This window comes from Phymastichus coffea, unplaced genomic scaffold (assembly GCF_024137745.1).
Source record: "Phymastichus coffea isolate CEN01 unplaced genomic scaffold, Cenicafe_Pcof_1.1 PCOF00200, whole genome shotgun sequence".
NCBI classification, from domain to species: Eukaryota; Metazoa; Arthropoda; class Insecta; order Hymenoptera; family Eulophidae; genus Phymastichus; species Phymastichus coffea.
The window spans coordinates 136,616-151,697 of record NW_026707011.1 but is presented as its reverse complement, the minus strand read 5'-3'; the positions used below and the strand labels follow the sequence as shown (position 1 = coordinate 151,697).

Sequence of the window (15,082 nt, the reverse complement as noted above, 5' to 3'; positions counted from 1 at the left end):
TACAACTTTTGACTGCAAGCGAAGTTTTCGAAGTATGAAAACGTTTTTTTCAAAGTTGTTTTCAAGTGCTGTAAAACGAGATCTTATACCATGGATTTCACACTAATTAGTTTTTGCTATAACGCTGCTAAGCAACAAATTTTATCAGATGGTTAGGTCGCGGAAATTTATCGTAAGAAATTCATTCTTATAAAATTTCATCTAATTGTCAATTATCCGATTTTTTCTTGGTTAAAAACTAGTACAAATATTAGATTTGTCTCTAACATTCAATTCTAACAAAAAAGAAAATATTGGCAATCACAAATTTCCAAAATTTGGCAAGTATCTTGAATGAATTTTGTATTTGTCGAAAAAGTTTGCGTTGAAAACCTTCTGAATAATCTTCGAAACTTTACGGATATAGGATACAGCATTCTGTAAAATAATGGGTTCACAACAGTGGCTATTCGCAAACATAATTGTACATGAAAACATCTTCTAATCATTTTTGTTCGATCGTAACGCATCCATCCAATCGCAGCGCGATCGTGCCCCATAAACTATAAATTGAAACGCAAGCGTTCGGCTTTCAGCGAGGACATCAAGCGCAATTATATGAGGAACATTGCCGAAACGTAGCAGCGCGCGCTAATTATCCAACGTCGACCGGTTGCACAGCTGATACGTTCCGCGTGTATATATACGCGATGTAGTATAAGGTCGGCGGGCAGCTTTTGCGAGCGATCAATACGCGCGTGTTGCGGCGCGGTGGCGACGGCCACCACCTCGCGGCGAGTCACGTGCGCTACTCTCCTTTTTGCGCAAATAGCCATGCCGTGCTATAGTACTGTAACAGCCACGCGTACACACGATAAATAGAAGGAATGTTTATCAAAAAGGAAAACAACTGTGTTTAACGAACACAAATGCAAACAATAAAACCCATCAGGTTACTTCAGCTCTCAACGTCAAACTCAATTCTCAACAACTGGTTAAATGAAAGTAGAATGAAAAGGCAAATAAACAAATTCCTTGTCTATGCTTCTGTTACTCGCATATTCAATATACAACTCTATCCCTTCTTCTTTTAAATTGCTTCTTTGACACTCTGCAAAAAAGGCCGCTTTCTTCAAACAAGTTGATTGCTAGTTCATCTGATCAAGGACCCGTCTCTTAAAAAGTCAACCTCTCCTCCTCAACAAATCCTTTTTAAGCGAATTGAACCTTCACACATTGCTCTGGGCTTGTCTCTTAAGTTGGTTCATCCTCTGGAAACAGACTGAACATCATCAAATTATCACTTATCGAGCGACATGAACTTTAACTGTTCTTATCACAGATCCGTCTCTTAAAAGTGACTGGCCACATTAATATTTTAGAATGATTGTTATCAACAGTGAGTTATGAGTTATCATTGGAACTTTGGATAAGAGTAGGCGGTTGGCACACCATGGTACCACAGCTCTGTCCTGGATCCAGCATTTGTTCTGTTGCTAACAGACGGAATCATCTGTCGTGATGAATTGCTAATCGATCTATGTGAATACAGAAAATAATATTGTCGATTTGTTGATATTCTTGTATGGTCCTTTCGAATTGCTCTCAAGCTTCAGCATGTTACTCTTTAGTCATTGAGGACTGAAAAACCAGACCTTTTAATCATCCTAAAAATTAACGCGTCGTACTGTTGAATCGTAGTCTCTTCATTCGTTCATATGAAATGTCAATGTTTTGTCTTAAAAAACGATGTACCTCGTTAAGTCTTGTCTTTAGTTTGCAGCACATATCGGTTCATCATTGGTAGGAAGAGCTGCAAGTATCGAATCCAGTGGAAGTTATAAATCAGTATCAGTGATCATCTCGGCTATCTTCTCTGTTGTTGAGTAAATTAAGGATTCGCAAGCTACGAGACACAGTGAAAGTCAACGATATCAGTCTTATTTGTTGTGTGTGAATTTTGATAAATAGTGGCAGAGCGTGGTCCGATTCTGTGTTGTTGATATTGGCGGCTGGGGGATGTTTTCCTCCATTTTTCCATTTTAGACATCGTCGATTTTTATCAGTTTTTCCATTAATATCTTGGACGAGCCCCCAATATATAACAACCACACGTACACACAGTGAATAGAACGATTATTTATTGAAAAGAAAATAGCTGTGTTTATTAAACAGAAGCATAAACAATAAAATCATTCAGGCTACCCGAGTTCTTAATATCAACACACAACAGCATAATAATACACTGCCACGCACTTAATTTCGCTATTTATTGGTCTCAACTGAGATTTTATTGATGTTATCGTACAGTATGATTACTCCGTACGGTTAAACAACTGGGGGCTAGTCATTGTATTGCCATGTAGGGACATAGAATGCCGGCGATCGTTTTATTTATTTGCTGAGAAAACGCAAGGCAAAATAATGATTCGACCAAACGGTCAAGCGCTTTGTTTCTGTTTGGGAATCCCGAGATAAGAAAAAGCAACGAACTCGAGTAATTAGAGGTGCGCGTGTGTGTTTGTGTGTATATGCCAACGTTCGTTTAATCGTAGCGCCGCGAGTGAGCTTAAATATTTAGAGAAGGTCGACTGTGGCGCGCGAGCGAGGTGGTTGACCCTTTTCCCTCGCTCCTTTTCGCGTACTGGCCGGCGACGCGCTGGACACCCGTCACATGCTAGACAACAATTAATCGCCTCCTTTTAGCGAAGGTGCGCAAAGCGAACGCGAGAATAGGATTGTTAAAAATTTGGACTTGGAACAATGAAACATGACGTCGGAAGGAAAGTCCGTGCGAGGGATATTAATGGATCGGCCGGTTATATACGCTTTGCGCGAGGCGTCGTCATCGGCGGCATTTTAATTAAAATCGTCCATTTGTCTTTCGAAAAAATTGGCCTTTGACGGCTTTAACAACGTGCTCGTAATTCATGATTCGCATCATCGCGCGTCATTCAATCAGATTCATTACGACGAGCAGCTGCGTCGCCGCCGTCGCGAGATGGAAAGCCGCGAATCGATCGCTTTCATTGGCTGGCCGCGCGCGTACGCGCAAAGGAGCGCAGACTTGGCGTCGCCTCCTCTCAAAGGTCGCGCCGACTGGAATACGGAAAGAGCCGTGAAGCTTTTGCCGCATAGTCTTTGAGATAGTGGCGTGCTACTGCTGCTGTAGCTTGGCAGAGGATTAAATTGTGTTTCTGGAACGATGGGGTTATTCCCTCTTGTAAGACCGCTTGATAACCTCCCAATCCGTTTGAAAAAATCTTGTTGGACGTTTTCAGTGGAGCCTGGCGCGCCTGCAGAGCCAATACGCTAAACCACGCGGCAAATCTTCCGGCTTCTCGCTTTCGTCTTTTCGTCGAGAAACGAAAGCGATGACAATTTCTGAAAAGGACGGATTTCGAATTCCAGCAGGCCGCTCTCGAAGTCGACTCCCACTGCGAACCGCCTTCTTTTTCAGATCGTCAAATGACACACCTGCACTTTGTAGCTTCGCGAGCACGCGAAAAAACTCAATCAACCGCGGTATCCGCGTTAATGAACATGCTGGACGTGAAATTGTCGTCGAAATTACGAGAAGACCACTCGGCTTCAACTAAATAGCCTACTAGCCCGGATATAACCACGCGATACAAATTTTCGGCTGTTCGCCAGCGCCATGACGCATGCGAAAACTGTTGGGCGCACGCATCGTTGATGTGCACTACTGAAAGTGGGCGTTAATGGACAGAAACTGATGCAGAGATAATAGATTTCCTCGCACGATACTGATGAATTTATGGATGGCCGTAGGAGCGCGCGATAAAGAAGGAAAAAAGTTGCGTATCTTGTACGATGATTCGTCATCCCATCGATCGAAACATCCCCGCGTATTAATTAATTCGACCTACCTTCCCCGCTTCATTTTTTCCCTAGAGTGGAGGGACGGGCGAGTTCGAGGCTGATGCATCGATCTTATACTCTCTGGCTTTTGTGATTGTTTAATTAAGATACGGGTGACAAACTGCGTGGAAGTTATGGCAGTGGTGTTTCGTTTATTGAAAGGACTTTCTGGAGAGCGTTGCTACAATGAGTTTTCCAACGTACAGCGTTGTCTGGAAATTCCCCGCGATAACTTATTTTCGGAAAGAAAGTGATAAAAAAAAGTAATAAAAAAATTTCTGGAGAGCGTTGCTACGATGAGTTTTTCAACGTATAGCGTTCTCTGGAAATTCCCCGCGATAGTTTATTTTCGGGAAGAGAGTAATAAAAAAAAGCTTCATTGCTGGTTAGGTACGAAATAGACGACTTGTTCATTTATCGGCTTTTCAGTTAGTTAAATTGTCAGAGATAGTACAGACATTGGAATAAGCTTCTGTTCTGTATATAAAGCATCCGCCAGCAAGTGAATTTGTTGTATGAGCAATTATTTTTTCTTTTCTGCGCGTTCGTTTGTAAAAATACATGTAGTTTTTCAAGGCACTATCAATATTTTGCATGTGGATTTGAATAGTTTGTTCCCGTGAATGAAGCTATAAGCGTAGTGTTAACGTACCAAGCGAAATCGATGTTTTTATTCTGCGAGCTCTCGAAAGAGTCCGCAAAGGAAAACAAATGAGAGAAAAAAAAACACGATCGTTCGAATTATTGTTACAACAAGTTCAACCGACGTTGCAGTCGCGGGTGACATGCGATTCGTATGAAGTAAAAAGCACCTTGACACCGCTAAAAATATCTCGATTCCACCGCTTTCCGTCGAGTCTTTAAAATCGCGACGTAAATCGCACTTGCGACGCAAATGAAGTTGATAAAATGATTTGATTCAAAATACAAAACTAATTTTTGAGCGATCGATATTTTGGACAGCCTCGTTCCATCCATCGCTATCTCCTCGAAGCAAAGTACGACGGCAAGAAATGCAAAGCAGCCTTTATCGATTGACATCGCATCCAATAAAAGCTGATTAGCAAGAGCCGCTATTGTAAAACAAGCGAAGAACACGACAACGCTTCTAAAAATAAACTCAGCGAAACTATATGGAAGCCGTCGGAATGATTGGCGACGCGAGAACTTGACCTGCGTTCTCTCCCTCTCTTTCGCCCATCACGCCAAGGTGGTGAAAACTGGGTGAAAGGATCACGCGACGACAGAGAAAGAAAGACAGAGAGAGGGTTAGGGGCAAGGCTGCTTTAATCGCGAGGCTCGTGTTTTCTTTCTTCGTGTCGGCGCCTCGATCGAGTGGCGCTTCGTTAGCTCGAGCTTACTCGATCGGGAATCGAGCTCGAGGTGTCTGACAGCTCTCTCGCGCCAGGGGAGGTTTCGGTGGTTTTGCCCGGGATGAAAATAGATGGGATGCTTCGAAGGCAGCAGAGATGGGCAAACGGGAACGAAGCTCGCGCGTCTGCAAATCCATTATGTAGAATTGCCAAGAAAGACTATGGGCTATTACTCACGAAACAGTATGAAAATTCACATAACTTTCTCGCCAATTTTCCTTCCTATTTTAAACTTCAAGGTACTCTCGTTTCTACTAGTTTCTAGTCTTCAATTTATTCATAATTTACAGGCTTGTGTGCAATGAATACACTAATTTGATCGAGTGAGTACAATGTTTACGTTTGGCTTTTCCCAGCGAGATAAAACCTCGGAATCACCGCAAGCTCCCCTTGTTTATACTTGGCCGCCTTAATCGGGTTATCGGGCGAGCAATCCGCCTTCTTACTGCGGAAAATCTGCCCGACGACACAAGATCTTCGAAAATACTACTTGGCGTTCGCTTCCTCTCGAACCGACCAGCCTACTCTACATCTTGGCAGGTGACATTATAGTCGTATTCGTTGCGTTCAACCGCGCTACGCACGAGTGACGAAGGGTCAGAGCGAACGAAAGGCTGCGCGTATGTGTGTGTGTGTGTGTATGCGTGTACACGCCAACGCCACTGCGCGGAAGCGCTGACGTGTGTTGCGCGATATCGATTCTGCGGCGTCACACGGACCGTTTGATCCCTTGCTCGCGCGCGACGCTGATTTATGGCGCGCCGCGGTAGGCTAAAATAGAACGTACGCGGAGGGCGAAAAAAAAAATGATGAATCGGAGAAAAAGTCGAGGCACTTTGTGGCGGCCGCGCGGAAAAGGAAACGAGGTTGGTTTCGCCGCTAATGGCCGGCTGCTCAGTTGCGCGGTCGGACGTTTTTTTTCCTTTCTCCTGCTGAGCCTTTTTTTCGGGGAGGGTTTTGCGAATTTGGATAATTATTAGCGCGGGCGGGAGTTTTGAAAACGAGGCTGGCTGTTGCGCCTCGGTACAGCACGTCGCTACGAGAAAAGCACGCGCGCTGGGGTCACGTCTAGAGACGGAAACCAACAACGCGTGACGTGATTTACGAGCCGCGTATAAAGTTTGTCTGGCGAGGCTTTACGCGTACCTTTTCTCTTCTCCCCGTCTAGCGACACCTGAGCTTCATCGATTTCAGCCGCCGGCTGTACGCGCAGACGAAAATTTCTTCGAGAGCACGAGAAAAGTCAACAGGCCAAACGAGGAGAAGGACTCGCGAAGGTGCGCGCAGCGTGAAACCGCGTATATGTTCTGAGTGGCACTGCAATTTTTCCGCGATGCGCTTCGAGCTGTTTCTCTCTCTGCCTCTCGACGGCAAACAATTTTATTGCGCTCGAAGCGTAATAGTTACGGGACTTCGCTCCCGTTTCGTTATTCGTTATTCGCGCCGTGAGGTTCGGTACAGAAACGACAGACGCCACGACGAATGTAGCCCTCGTAACTAACGAGGGTGAAAAAGCGGAAATCCCGTCGGCAGACGGTAGAAAGCAGAAGGCAAGAGAGACTTACCCTACCGCGAGAGGCGCGGCTCCTGGGGCACCCGGCGGCGTAGCGACGGCTCGGAGAGCCACAGCAAGCGCAAGCTCGACCTGCAACACAACACGCACACGGACACATGTTAGATCTCGATGTGGCCGAAAGCACGGTAAGCTCAACGCGAGGCACCTATCGATTCGTCTCTTCACATGTCTCCTTTCGAAATCGACCTTTCTTTCTTTTGTTTTTTGTGTTTCTTTCTTTATCTCCGTTCAAACAATCGCATATGTAATTGAATTTGCGAGATATTGAATTTGGAAATTCAATCAGAGAGCGCCGCGAACGTCGAGGCTCAGATTGAAATTCGTTATTAATGCGGGCGAAATTAATCGTAGCCCCTCTCCCCCTGATAATTTGAATTGCGCGACGCGCAGCGCACGCCATCCCCCGCGACAGTCGGTTCGTAACGCAGGTCAATCGTCCGGCTGGCGCGTCGGGCGCAGAGAAAGGCGTCGTCCGGTCGGGCGCGAACGCGCGGCAAATCGAACGCGGCGTGCGAAGCGGATCGAAGAAAGGCAAATCAGACGCACATGCAAAATGCAGAGGCGGCGAAGAAACGGCGCGCGAGTGCATAAGCTGTGCGCGCGCTCGCGCAGCCTTGGCCCCGTGGCCTCGTTCACGCGATATAAAAGAGAGAGAGAGAGAGAGAAATGCCTATAGCGCGCGCATGGGGCGTACGGAATCGCCTTTTGCGCCAGTCGAACTCCCTTCCCTCCACACCCCGAGAGAGAGAGAGAGCCGAGCGCGATCGCCGACTCTTTCCGCAACCGCGACCTCCTTCGGCGCTTATTAGAAGCTCCGTCAACTGTCGCGGGTAATAATGCAAGAATTTCATTACGACGGCAAGAGCGCGCGGTTACGTCCGTCAGTCTTTCGCGGCGGAGGCCGATTTCTAATGAGCGGAGAAAGCTCTTTCCGAAAGAGTCGGCAAGCGGTTAACTGTATAACATACGGATTAGCTACTGGATTGGCACTGCCGAAGGAAAACTTGGTGCACTCGAGGAGTATACCTAATTAATTTCCCTCCTCTCTCCTTCTCGTTACGTGACTCTGTTGTTTTAGCACGGAACTCGCAAGCTCATATCCGTGGAGACTGCATCCACGATTGATTCTCCGCTCCATTGTTTATCTCTAGTTTCCATTTCGCTTAGCTGAATGCTCGCTTAAGCGGATAAACGCGTGAAACGCGAATGCAAAAATTCCTGGCGGATGAAAAACAACGCGGCTCAATGGGCTTCGTGGTCGAACGAAGGAATTCGCACACACCAGCCGCAAGTCGCTTACAGTCCGTCTGAATATTCAAAAGAGCAAGGAGAAGGCGTTAAGTGCCCGGGCTCACGGAAGATTGCGTCGTATCGACCGCTTCCCGCGCAAAGTCAAAGGCTACGCACAAGTTTGGAGAACGCGGAAAACTGAAAAATCAAATATGTACATAGATAAGAAGCTGCTGCTGTATGCACATCGATCGATCTGTCGTTAGGTGAAAAATGCAATGAAGTTGCATTCGATATCTCACGGGAAAGTCGATGCACGGCAAGCGTACTGTTTGATGAGCTTTCGACTGGCGTCACATTCGATCCCGTTATTACAGAGCCGACGTTGGTATTTCGAAAGCTCCCTCTCTCTCCTTCTCTTGAGTTATGCGAGCTATGAATTTTACAAAACGCGTACGGAGTTTGATGCGAAAGTGGATTTACTTTTCATTTATTTTTTAACGCTGCGGAGTTACACTTGTATCGTAAAATGTGAGTACGGGAAGACGGAGAAGCGCGTCCACCTTGTTGCTGTTAAGAGCTTAGTGCAGTACGCGCAAGCTCCAAGGCTTGCGTGACGAAGGGATTTTCATCTCGTAAGAAGCATTTTAAAAGAGTTTGCGGACTTTGTCTACAGAGACTTTGACGAGCTGAATTAGCGGGCTCAAGCGGAGTTCCTTCAGATTTTGTACGCGAAACGTGGTTCCGACGACGTATTTCGCTGTCGAACGGATAATTCCTTTCGCCTGCCTGACCCATCGAGGATACGGGTCGCATAATGCGATTATTAATAATCGAACGAGTTTAGATATCCAGGTTCGCGCGCGGCTCTAAGATAATTGCAGATTTAGTAGCGCTGGCCTTCCGGTTCGAGCTATTTTCTCCCTGTAGCGCGCATCCTAAGGCTCGCGCCGCGCGCCTCGTCTTTATACGCGCCACGAGAGGGCGATTTCGAAACGACCGCAAGCTCATAATTTTCTTATGCCGTGCTCTTCGCGGCTGTCAAGTGCACGCCGATTGGCATCGACGGGGATTGCCTCTTTGCGTCTTGGGTGCCTCGCATTCGCGCGTTCCGACGCTCGCGAGTCGCGCGAAATAGACCGCAGGAACGAAAGGAAGGCCGACGGAATCACGCGCGAACGTACGCCGAAAGGATCGCTCGAAAGTCGTTGAGAGTCGCGGCGCGCGCGGACGTGTCGCCGGTGACCCGTGTTTCAATGCGAGGGTGTGTATTTATTTTTTCGCTGCCACGTCTCGCGCGGCCGTTTATTGGAAAAAGTTCTTTCTCGCTTCTCACGGCTAAACATAGTTCCGGAGTAATCGATATTTCGCCTTATTATTAGCTACACGACACCGCGGCCAAAAATAATCGAGGGGGTTACGCGCGACGTCGACGTAAATGGCCAATAAATGGCCAATCGCGCATTTTCCCCGGCTTGCCGATCGTCGCGCCCGATAATTTTCGTGTCGCGCGCGACCGTGGCAGTCGTCAAAAGTATTATAGCCGCGCTGCGTTTCAGCGAACGCGCTGCATCCGGCAGCGCTCGTAAACACGATCTTCCCGACCCGCTTTAATGTCTCAATTTCTCTAAATTTGCCCCCGCAAGCTTTCGTAGTTCCGAGCGAAATTGAGCAGCGCGTAAAACCGTGTCTACGTCGAAGAAATGCGGCCTGAGCGCGCGACAGATAACTCGCCGCGCCAACTGGAATTTTCCGTCGGGAGCTCGAGCGAAATTCTACGTCTCGTCGACTCTCTCCGCGCTAATTATCATCAGCCGAGGAGAGAATCGATAAGACGTCAAGATCAAAAATAGCGCGCGATTCCGTGTTACATATAGCGGTGGAGGGGGGGGGGGGGCGAACATGGATACTTATTCGCGCAAACGCGTTTTCTAGTGGCCGCGCACGAGGCGATCCGAGCGTGACGTGAAATTGCAACGCCAGCGAGGAGATTGTTCCGTGCTCACAAGCGACAATCCATTTGCGGGTCGAACGATTACAGCGATATCAATTTTTGATTATGGGCAGCGCTGTCCTCCTCGTCGTGAATATCGTCGTAATTTTTGATTCGGCAAACAAAGCCGCGCAGCCCTCGTTTCACCGCCGTGGGGAAAAGTGCACGGGAGAGCAAAGTGGAGAAGGCGTGCGATCCCGTAAGCTCTCTCACCTTCGGCGAACGTGAAAGCGATTTCGCAAGGCGCAGTCGTCGAGAGAGAAAGAGGGAAAAAGCAGGCTAAGAATCTTCAAGGGTCCTTCCGGCAAACGACCCGAGCCCTCGAGCCGCCCAATTACGAGCGAATCGCCCGAGCGGACGCAAGAGCCTAAGAATAAGAATAAACACTCGCGAGGCAGTCGGTCAAGCGCGCGCATGAATATAATGCTACGAGACGTATATCCAATTAATGAGGGTCGCTGCGTCTCTTAAGAGATTACGTCTTGCCTTCCATTTCTCTGCTGATCCCAGTTGTTCGACCTTAACTGGCGACGCGTGTTAGTAAATCATAAGCATTTCAATTCCAACACTCCCCCCCCCCCCCCCCTCCACCCCCCCCAAATACACACAAGTGCACATTCTCGTATCGATATCACACTCGTAACATCGTTCCTCGTTAAACGCTGCTGCTGCAGCAACGTAAGCTTTCTCGCATTATGTGTTCGCCGGCATCGTTTACACGCAAACACACTTAACCCAATGGCGTGAGTGAAAAGAAAATTCGCAATTTACGAGGGGACAAAGAAAATAATAGAGGCGACGATAAAGTGGATCAAAAAGTGTGTGTACTTTGCGCGTGTCGATGTTCCTCCGTTCCCCGGGGTGGAAGGCAAGCGAGCAGCTCGTTTGTTTCCCCGTGCCGCGGGCCAATTTTCACGGTTTCTGTTTTCACGCGCGAGCAGAGCGTCGCCTCTCCTCGTGGCTTATTGGCGAGGAGAGGAGCCGCGGCTTGGTTTGCGCTCGACACACGTGGCCCTGTTTGCCGCGGCTACTCGTGCACCGCGCGCCAAACAAAGTAGATCAATCCTGCCGACCCCCGACGGCCACCGCGGCGCCGCGGCGACACTCGATTCGTTTGTCAATGCCCGTCGCGTTAATTGCGTCCCTGACATACCCCCTCGTGTCTTGTCGTGCCAGTCGCAAACACGTTCGACAATTACTCTCCCCCTTCATGCCAGAGTGAAAGATTAACAAGGTCTTCCGGAAAAGAGTCTGCCTATGAATGCCAGAGGAGGCGGGGAGGTAGGAGCTCGCAGTAACGCGCCCACTTTTGACGAGAATAGCCTCGTGAAAATAGCGCCGCGGAGATCCGCGCTCGCAACTCGCCTCGAAGCGACATTACGCTCGCGCGAATTGGCACGGTGAGGCGTCGTTTCTCCGTATCGATCTGATTCTGCAGATCATTCGCGAGCTGCGACGCCCCGGCGCAAACTTATCGTCGGCAACCAGCGCGGAGCCTCGAAATCGAAATGCACGCGGCTGCGCGCGCACGCAATATACGAAACTTCTTTGTCCCGCCTCGCCGTCGAAAAACGTGAGCGTAGACCTGCATATGTGGTCCTTCGCGTACCCCGCGTTGTCCTCCGCAAAAGCGAGTCAGCTGGAACATCCAAGCCGCAGAAATGGCACGGCGCGACAGCCGCGTCACATCGCGTATCGTGGGCAAGCGAGGAGCGACAATAACGTCTCGTTGCTCGTCGCCACGCATCGACGACGCGCGTTTTCGAGCGCGAAGAATTAAAAGGAAGGGAAAAGCAACGGGGGCTCTCGCTCTCCTCTAGCGTAACGCTGACTGAGCGAGAAAAGCAATTAGCAACTATTAGCAATTAGTACTTCCTTGTCGATCCGCGCGGCTCTTTAGCCGGTGACCATCCGAGGGATTGGGGTAGTACGTTTCGCGAGCGTAGACCAAGCCAGCTCTCGCGGAGAAAAGCGCGCGTACACATTCGTGAAATCGATGCCGCGTAGACTTCAAGGACGTGCAGTCCGCCCTCCTCCACGCAGAGCACAAAGAGAGCCAGTTTCTCGCAGCTCATTCGCGTATTTCCAAGGCTACGCGGGTCGTTACAACTGCTTAGCTGGATTTTACGACGAGCTTTCCGGGAATGTGTGGCCCAGCTGCACAACGTTTCTCTTGGCGCCGTCGGTGCTGCGCGGAGTACGCCTCGTTGGCTAACGTTATACGCTTCGCAGCGGCACTATTCTGGCTGACCGCTCGCGTTCATTTTCCATCGAGAACGGCTCGTTAGCGCGTAGAGCGCGATTCGAGCAATTTCATTTCCAATCTGGACACGAGAGAGCGTCTCGCGGCCGAGAAGTTGGCCGACGGAGAGATACGATTATCCTCCGAGCCGTGGAAGGAGCTTTCTAATTGCGGGCACAGGGCAGGAAGCGAGGTCGCGAGCTCGCGCCCGCCCCCCTCCCTCTTGCCCCGAAAAATACGACCGCGCGCTGGCGCTCCCGCGGAAGCAGTGTGCTATCGACCGGTGGCCGCGCGCGCTTTGCCCAAAGATACACACGCGTCTCGCCGAGCTGCCGTTCGCGCACATCCTTGCGACGACTTCTCGGACGCCGCGCGTCGAAATGTCCGGGAGACGCGGTAGGCTGGCAAACGGAGGCGAGCTCGAGGTTGGACCGAGTCTATCTGAGTTTTCGCGTTGCGTCGAGCATCCGCGCGATGGACGCGACGGAGGTTGCCGACGTGGTACATCGAGTTCGTACAAGTCAAAGCTGTGGGCTCGCGGGGCATCCCGCAAATCCAATCGTAAATGCGCGCGCCAGCTAATTTCACCCGAGAACGAGTGATTCGCGGCTCCGCTCCTGGAAGTAGGAGAAAATCTTCCTTTTCGCTTCTTCAGGCAAGCGAAAGGAAAGGACACTCGGTCACCTCGGAGAGAGAGAGAGGGAGAGAGAGAGAGAGAGAGAGAGAGAGAGAGGAGTGCAGCCGCGACGCGGGTCAAACGGGGTCACCGCGTCTATCGATTCAGCCCGGCACGCGCGCGCGTGCATCGCGACTTGTTTTCCTCCGGTGGCGCCTTCTTGCCATTCACTCGCTCGGCGAAATTCATTAATTAAGCGGCGCGGGGCTCAGCCGCGGAGCGCCGAGGCGAACGGAGAGACAGCTTTTATTTCACGCGGCGCAATTGTGCGCGCGGCCGGCGAGGGGGAGCTGGCGCCCGTGCAATTAGCAATCAAACGAGCGCCGCCGTGGCGAAGGAAGGAGTCGCCAGACACGGCGGACGTCGCGCGAGACTTGCGATTCAGAGAGGAGCTCGATAATTGCCGGTCGCGCCGGTGTTTGCCTTCTCCCGATATGAAATTCCCCAATCGATGTCTAATTGACTCTCTTCGTGGAACGAAGAAATGGCCAGATCGATCGACCTCTCCTCGAGAAAACGGAGTGCGTGTGCGCACGCAACGGCCGTCAAACCGGCGATATTCTATTTTCGTTGAGAAACGTGTTCGGGTGTGGCGTCGTTTGTTCGGCTGCCTCTTGCCTCTTTTGATTTTTTCATTCGGGAAAGAGCACAATTATCCCGCTCTGCTCTCGAGGCATCTCGTGGATTCCAACGAAAAGCGACGACAGCTGCTCGCCTCGTATCCACCGTGAAGTATGACTCCAGGACCACGCAACGTCTGCGTCGCGTTAGTTTACAATTAAAGGCAGCGACATGCCTCTCTTAGCCCGAGCTGTCTATTGTCGCGGTCTGGCGGGACGACGTTGACGGTGATCGCACCAGATGGATTGTGCATTTCGACGAGGCACTCCAGTCAAACGCCACGCATCGGGCGCAACTCCATCAAGCGAGGCCAATCCGCCGGGTGGAAACTTATTCCGGCGCCGGCAGACAAGTGCGACCGATGTATTTTTCCGGCTGGAAGTCGGCGGGCGAGAGGCGTTGCGAGCTCTCGTGCATAAATCTCGGCGGGGGGTGGGGCGAAAGCTCGGCCCACTCGAAACTTTTAATGGGAGGAACGCGCTCGGCGACTCGTCAGCTTGTGTATCGATTGGAGCGCTCGCTTTTTTCCGCGCACAGCTTCGCGCACAGCTTCGCGCACCGACGCTTCGAGATTCAGCGCTGGAAGCGGCGTTAATTGATGTTTAATATTTGATATCGTGTGAGGGATAGGGGAGGCACTTGTGCGTCTGCGGGAGGATATGGAAGGGACTGTAGTTCAATCCGGAGATATACGAGGCGCAAGGGTATCAATCTCCGCGCACTGCGAGGAGTGTCCGTCGAGCACAGGTAGAGGGGATTTATGCGCTCGGATCGCGGAACTTGCATCCGTATTATTCCCAGACATGTGTGTCCGCGCAGTAAACCGAAATCATTATTATGCTCCTTTGACGTTGACGTCCATGATAATCCAGCAACTATCGCTCGGAAAACGAGTCGAGTGAGTAATTATTCAGATCGGAGGAGACACTCCAGGGGACTTTACATAGATTTGGTTGGGGGAAAAAAAGTCAACGTACGATATTTCAAGCGACGCGGACGGGAAACGGTGGTCGTAAAGCCAACATTCTTGGGCGCACGTCGATGGGGTTCGACGAGTCTTAACGAGACAGCGATATCCCACAAGTTACAAATCAAAAGCAATAAAAAAGAGATATATTTTCAGCCGTAGGTCGACATTTCAACATATCATCGTTATTTTTTTCAATTGATTTCTGCATTCCCTCTCTTTCTGTCGTACACGTTCTACCGTTCCATATTAAAAGAGTCAATTATGGATTATCGATATGCTTGTATTTAATACACGGTGATTCCAACGAATGTTCATCTTTCATATTTTTTTGCCGTGTTCGATAACAAAAAACGCCGTTGTATAACTGAATATCCGTCGAGTAAAAATCAACCCGACCGGCGTTATCCGATAATTTAACAAGAGGATTCTCACTCGCGATGTACACGTATATGCAACTTTGACAATCGGAAATCAATACTCTTTTTTTCCTATTCTCACTCGTTGGTTAGCGACAAACGTAAAGAGAGCTTCAACGGTAAT

The 15,082-nt window shown here is 49.6% G+C and overlaps 1 protein-coding gene across 11 annotated transcripts in view; it reads right to left on the bottom strand.

Annotated features, from left to right (window-relative positions):
- Positions 1-15,082, bottom strand: part of LOC131673825 (glutamate-gated chloride channel) — a 117,696-nt gene that overhangs the window by 35,243 nt on the left and 67,371 nt on the right. For all 11 annotated transcript variants that reach the window (XM_058952149.1, XM_058952153.1, XM_058952159.1 and 8 more), the window contains exon 3: positions 6,800-6,879. The gene's annotated coding sequence lies outside the window, so the exon portion shown is untranslated. The remainder of the gene's footprint in view (positions 1-6,799; positions 6,880-15,082) is intronic.